This window comes from Fukomys damarensis, unplaced genomic scaffold (assembly GCF_012274545.1).
Source record: "Fukomys damarensis isolate Sample0158 unplaced genomic scaffold, DMR_v1.0_HiC HiC_scaffold_19, whole genome shotgun sequence".
NCBI classification, from domain to species: Eukaryota; Metazoa; Chordata; class Mammalia; order Rodentia; family Bathyergidae; genus Fukomys; species Fukomys damarensis.
The window spans coordinates 31,644,888-31,651,557 of record NW_022900931.1 but is presented as its reverse complement, the minus strand read 5'-3'; the positions used below and the strand labels follow the sequence as shown (position 1 = coordinate 31,651,557).

General features: G+C 51.7%; 1 long non-coding RNA gene across 1 annotated transcript; it reads right to left on the bottom strand.

Moving 5' to 3' along the window:
* Positions 1 to 1,589: 1,589 nt before the first annotated feature.
* On the bottom strand, positions 1,590 to 6,177 carry LOC104874778. Its single transcript, XR_783868.2, has 4 exons — positions 6,067 to 6,177; positions 5,788 to 5,883; positions 3,737 to 3,981; positions 1,590 to 1,840 (listed from the first exon to the last, which is right to left on the bottom strand). It is a non-coding gene; the product is annotated as an uncharacterized LOC104874778 (long non-coding RNA).
* Between the last annotated feature and the right edge of the window lie 493 nt (positions 6,178 to 6,670).

The following is a 6,670-nucleotide window of genomic DNA, read 5'->3' as shown; positions in this document are numbered from 1 at the left end:
TCTCTCCGTACCAGGCAGATTGTGATTCACCGGGAAGATGTTCCCTGTGGTTTTTAGAATACTTTCAAGCCACGGCCCTGCTGAAGACGCCACTGGTTCTGAAGACAAATTCCTAAATGATTCTTGACAGGCCTTGTCGCTGGGCTGCATTTTGGGCAGAGCAAAGAATAGCCAATTTCACCAAAATCTGCCCCAGGCCTTGATTCTCATTACAGACTGCAGCACTGAGCTTTTGCCTCGCTCAGGAGAGTGCCAACCCACCCATGAAACTTTGTGGTTTTTGCAGGAAAACTCAGCAGAGTCCTCAAGTTCTTGACCAGTTTAGGATAAACACAGCACAGGTGACTCGTTCTGTGTGAGCTTGTTTTATTTTCTTGCAGGAGTGGAGATTGAGCCCAGGGCCTTTCCATGGCAGGGCAAGTGTTTTACCACTTCAGTATCACACCGCCCCGAAGGCTCCCCAAGCCTTTGCACAGAACATTTGAGCCAAACCGATGTCCTTTGGTGTGGGGCCGTCTGGGGGTCAGGGTCTCGCCTGCGACCCATGCTACCATTGCCTGGCTGGGTGACAACGACTCTATCAAAACAGACTGCATCTTTCCCACCTGAGGCCTGTGGGCTCTGTGCACTTCCCGGGAAAGCATACAGCGCCCAAGAGGTGGTGGTCTCAGGCCTGCAAGAGAAGCAAAGCTTCCTGCAAGTGGTGGTGGCAGGAGTTATCCCCCTTGGCCAGAGGCTTTGCAGGTGTAAAGAATAAGCAGTGGATTTGTTGGGGTAGGAAGCGTTGCCACCCTACACTTTCTTAGGAGACAGAGTGGAAGGAGAGGGAGATTTAAATGTGTTTCTGTGGAAAAGCACTCAGCCTTTTCTTGCAGAGTGGGAGCAGTAATGAGGGGAGGTTGGAGCAGAGGCAAGAGGAAGAACATTGTGTGAATGGAAAGGAGTCATTGTCAGCCTGGAAAAGGCTTAGACAGCGTCACAGCAGCTGGGAACACCGAAAGCACTTTGTCAGGTTGATATCTATTAAAGGTGCTGCTTCACTATCTCTTGTCTGATTCCTCGCCCAGCTGTGCGGCTGGGGCAGAGTCCGCCCCCAGGGCTGCAGGGCGGAGGATTGTGCTGTGTTCTGGAGCAGGGGCTCCATCCTTGCAGGCTTTGTGTCCTGGGCCTTCCTGGCTGCAGCCTTTACCCTGCCTAGACTCAGCCACCGTCCAGGCTATGTCCACTCGAGAAGGGAAACCTAAACCTGTGCCAGAAGGGACAGTCTGTCAAACGGGAGGTGAATGAATGACTAACCAAGCAAAACATAAACAAAAGGTTGAGATCCCCAAATGCTAAGATTAGTATTTGTGGGATTTCCCAATCCCCGAAGTTTCCATGCTGTTGAAATCTCAGAAGCCAGGCCTTCCCACCACAGCCCTCTGTTCAGGCAGGCAGTGAGCTAGGACTCCACACTACCATGCAAATGCTCCAGGCAGATCAGAGTACAGTGGACCCTCGTGTTATGACCAGCCTGACATATAAACAACTGGGGTTATGACCAGAATTTTAGTTTTAACTCATAACCAAAGTCTTGAGTTATGACCCAAATGTGGGTTTTTCCTTTGTGATGTTAATTGAGAAATCCTGGGCCACTGTCTCTCTAAAGGCCCTGAGATCTCCCTGGAAGAAAGGATGACACTGTCACTGTAGCAGCATCCATATGTTCGCAGGTAGACACTGGTGGTGTTGAGGAACTGTCTGCAGGGGAACTTTAGCAGCTTCTGGCTGAGCAACAGAGAATGGCAGCGGAGGAGCTTTCTGAAGAGGAGGGAGTATCAACAGTCAGTGCGGCAAAGTTCTGAAATAAAAAACAGACAGAGCTACAAACATATGTAGAGAAGACCCACCCAGACAGAGAAAAGCCCAATCGCTGCATTCACTTGCTTAATGACAATGCCAAGTCCTACTACAGAACAGTGTTAAAGGAGGACAGAAACAGACAACCTTAGACCGGTTTTTAGTTCTGAAAAGCTGGAGACCTGGTGAGCCAGAAGCAGGTCCTAGTGGGCTACAGACTCTCCCAAGGAGAGAAAGGACCCCAGAGAGCCAGGTTCCTGATGTGCCTATGAAAGGGATGCTCCTTCCAAACAAACAGCCTCCTTTTCATCCTCCCTTCCTGCAAACCAAAGATGTCAACTTAATGGTGAGCACAGTGTGAATTGTTTCTGGTACAGTAGGTGCATTTTATACCTTTTTAGTGAGGGGTGCTTTGGGAGGTTTGGAACACATCACTATGGCTATTTCCATTATTTCTTTTGGGAAAAATAATCTTGACTTACAACCCACTGGAGTTACAACCAGGCTTCGTGACTAAATCGAGGGTCCACCCTGAGACCGGCACGGTGTCACATACCCACAGCAGATGCAGGAGAGTCTGGGACAGCAGTGTGGCAGGTCTGTGGAGACTAACACAGGGTCACCACCGTGGGCCCCCAGGAAGGCAGCCTGAGCCCCGGGGTGGGCACCCTCACTTGGGGATCTGTGCCTGTCCTGCTCCCCACTCCCAGAAGCCCAGGGGAAGAGGTGCTGGCTAAGGCTGAAAACCAGAGTTTTCAGAGTTGCCAGATCTTTCTTCGTTGAGTGCTGTTCGCATTGTTTAAGACATGGGTTTCCAGCCCCGTCTGACACGATACTCCACGGTCCTTTGGCACTGCTTATCCCTCGGGTGGTAAACTGACCGTTCTGTTCACATTCATCAGGATCACAAGACGCACTGCGGAAGAGGAGGCCAAGGCCTCGGAGACTCTGCAATTCTGGGGTTGGTTCTTCAGTACCTCCAATCTGATAATCCGCACCTGTCTTCCATTGTTTCACTAACCTGCACCCTAAAACAGTTTTTAAAATCTCTCCTCCCTTGTACGTTTTGACTATTTAGCTCATTTTCTTCAAAAATTTAAAATAATTACAAAAGATGGAACTTTCTACAGAATGTCAATATTGACATTTTAAAATTAGATGGTTCCACTACTCTTTCAAAAATATATCTACTAGAACATAAATATAGAAGCGTTTGAGACAAACTGTCATCTGTGTAAAAATACATAAATATTCTTTTATTAGCTTTGGAAATTTGATATCTTTATATTATATTTCCATTCTTTTTCCACACTCCCATTCCTTGCCACTGTGCCATGTAAGTGATGACTCTCTAAGTGCTAAGGTCCCAAGGGCTCTGCGGTTGTGTGAGAAGTGAGCCCAGCCTCTGCTATCTGTCCAGCTCTGCTGCCCTCCCTCCCCCGGTTGACACAGCACGAGGGGCCTCGCAGCTGTGGGCCCCTCCATCTCAGACTTCCCAGCCTCCAGAACTGCTAAGAAATAAACCTGTGTTCTTCGTAAGGTAGCTGGTCTCAGGCATTTGTTTATAGCTGCACAAAACAGACAACTGCATAAACATTCGTGGTGGTGCAGGCCTGTAATCCCAGTACTCTGGGAGGCTGAGGCAGAAGGATTGCAAGTTCAAGCCCCTTGCTGGGCAACTTAGTGATATGACAGGATCCTGACTTAAAGCAAAAAAGGCTTAGGGTGATACTGGATTCAACCCTCAGTAGAGAGAGAGAGAGAGAGAGAGAGAGAGAGAGAGAGAGGAAAAAGGAAGGGAGGAGGAAGGGAGAAAGGGAGAAAGGATGAAAAGAAGGAAAGGGAAGGGGAGAAGGCTTTGCTGCCTGTAGGTTGGCGTCTGCCCCTTGGTTTGTACCTCTAGCATCAGGCCTCTCACTCCCTCGTCGCTTTGGCCCAACCGGACTCCGTCACTGGCAGGGAAGTCAGTGCTGGGATCCGTGCTGAGGTCACCCAGGCCTTCAGCGACGCCAGGGCAGGGCACGCCCAGCGGTCGCAGTCTTGTCCCCAGCGGCATAATCGGCCTGAGCAGTGAGCTCAAAGGAGTGGCCAACTTGGCCTCGGCCCGTCCTTGCATGCACGCTCGGGTGTGGGGATGTGGGCCTGAGAGAAAGGGAAGAGCGATGGCCACCCTGGACCCACACAGAAAATTTGTCAACATTTATAAAGCACTGACTATGTGCAGAGCCTCCACTGGTCACCGCGGGAGGAAAGAGATAAAGGAGACCCTAGCTGCCCATCGGAACACGCATGCCAGGAGTGCATCTTGGGGCCGCAGAGCCGTCTCCCTCCCTCCCCCAGAGCTCCAAGGCTCCCGGAGCCTGCATCCCCGCCCAACACTGGGGGGCCCCCAGCACCCGGCTCAGGGCTCCCCACGCTGCCCTGCTGCCTCTGCGCAGCTCCGCTCTCACTAGCGCCACCCACAGGCTACTTTTCTCAGGAGCCTGGGCCCGCTCCTTCCTGTCATACTTTAGCCTCCTGAGGATAGAAGGGGCTCCGAATTTTAGGACTCAGGTAAGAGCTGTGTGTACTGCACATGGACCCTTAGGCACATTTCTTACTTCTCCAAGTCTAGGTGATAGGCAATGAGCACGTCCTGTCACTTTCTTGTTAATGAGACAAAATAGTGACACCTACAACTCTCAGGAAGAAAGGTTATTTTAGCACAGTTTGTAGAGGTTTCAATCCATGTGTCCTGGCTCCGAGGCAAGAAGACCTCCTCCAAGGCAGAGGAGAAATAGCTCATGGCGTGGTGGCAGAGAGAGATCAAGGCAGGAGGAGGGAGACAGACCCTTCCAGGCCACGCTCCCAGTGACTCATGTCCTCCACCTGAAGCAGGACTCAAAGAAGAACAAGTTCTTCCCGGCCTTGGCCAGTTCCCCCTCCTCGGATCCCCTCACCGCCTTGTAACCCCTTGTTCTGGTACAGATAAAACTGACAACAATGCCCCAAACCAAGTTCATGACACCCTTCTCATATGATGCCCAAGCCGCTGCCTTCTTTCAAAACAAAGTTAGTCCAACCTTGTCCTGTTCTGGTAAACTCACTTGCTCCCTCACGAGAAAAATCACTCTGTTCAACGAAATGCATAAAAGCTGAGACTTCCGTCTGCTCATCGCCTAGCCAATTTGGACACAGTCCACTGAGCCGGCATGTGCACCTCAAATAAACCCTCCCTTGTGGTCTCTCTGAGTCTTGGAAGTCTGCAGCACAACCAGGCTTCACCCCAACATCACATTCAACTATGAACTCAACAGTGGACAGATCCACAGAGGGAATCACACACCCATGACCCAGTCGACTCCCAAGAGCCCCTCCCATGATCACACAAGGCTTCAGGGGACGTCTAGATATAAATCATGACACCCCCAAAAGCCACACATTGAAATCCACCCCCCGATGCAGTGGTGTTTGGAGGTGAGGCTTTTGTAGATGACTAGTTTGTAGTAGTGCAGCCCTCATGGGTGTGATCCATATCCCTATTAAAAGGGCACCGAGGACTCACCTGCCCCTCCTGCCAGGTGAGGGGACAGCAAGGAGGGGTCATCTATGAACCAGAAAGAGGACCCTTAGCGGAGCCCAGCCATGCTGATATCCTGGACTCAGCCTTGCAGCTTCCAGAATTGTGAGAAATTAATTTCTGGTTTTATTAAGCCGACCTATGTATGGTATTTGGTCATAGCAACTTGAGAAGTCAAAAACACTTGTCCCTCGGTTTGTGAAGCCAGATCTGCACCCATCAGCTTGCTGGGAGGGTTAGACTGGAAAGACAAACATACCATGTCTGCCACACCCAGTGCCCCAGAAGCAGTGGTCCCCTTCCCTCTCCTGGGCCTCGAAACGCCCCGAGCAGGGAAGGCAGCTCTGCTCCTCACGCAGAGGTTATGTGATAGGGGAAGGGTGCCTTACCTGGTAATGCCTGAAGGGGCAGTCGTCATTTTAATGGCTGGATTCCAGTCTTGGTCTTGCAGTGGCAGGGTGATTTATGCTGCACCGTCCTTCCTCCTGCAGCCAGAGCAGATGTCATTATGTCGTCAATCATGCATGGACATGCGGCTGTGTGCTGGAGCCCCGGCAGCTGAGCGAGGCGTGCAAGCGGAGGCCGGCTCCTCGCGCTACAGCACACAGGGCCCTGTCCCGCCCCGCACTCGAGAGGCGGTGAAGCCAGGTGTGTGGAGCTTGGTTTACCTGGAGAAGAAAGGGCATCTGGCCTCTCCGTTTTGGCACAGCAGGGAGACAGGCTGGGCTCTGGACAGTCAGACACGGAGCCTGCAGCAGTTCCTCGGCCGGCCCGCCTGGGAGCTGGAGAGGAAGAGTGGAATCCCCTTCTGGCTCCCACGGCACTGGTCACATGGAACTATGTTGGCCCCAAAGCGAGATCGGCCCTTTCTGGAAACTGTCAGTAAACCAGAACATTCCTTCAGTTCGGGACAAGAGCACTGCTGCCACTCCCTGGAAGCTGTGACTCAGATGGAGCCCACGTGTGCCCACCCCTGAGCTCAGGGCGCACTTTTCACCAGGTGGGACTGGCCTTGACACCAGGTTCAGGGTCAGCCAGGTCAGCTTGTTCTTGTGAGAGATAAAGACCTTTGAATGCACTCACTCAGCTTGTTAGTAGTGGAGGTGGTCTCCAAATGGGTATTTCAGGGAATATTCTGGGACACATGTTCGCCTTGTGCTAAAATATTCCAGGCTGTGTCTGGTGTGACATATGCTGGAAGTGCCGACAGACTTGCCGGGCCTCAGCAGGCACCCTGGGACTGAATTCCTAGTGTGGATTTCACGAGTTGTG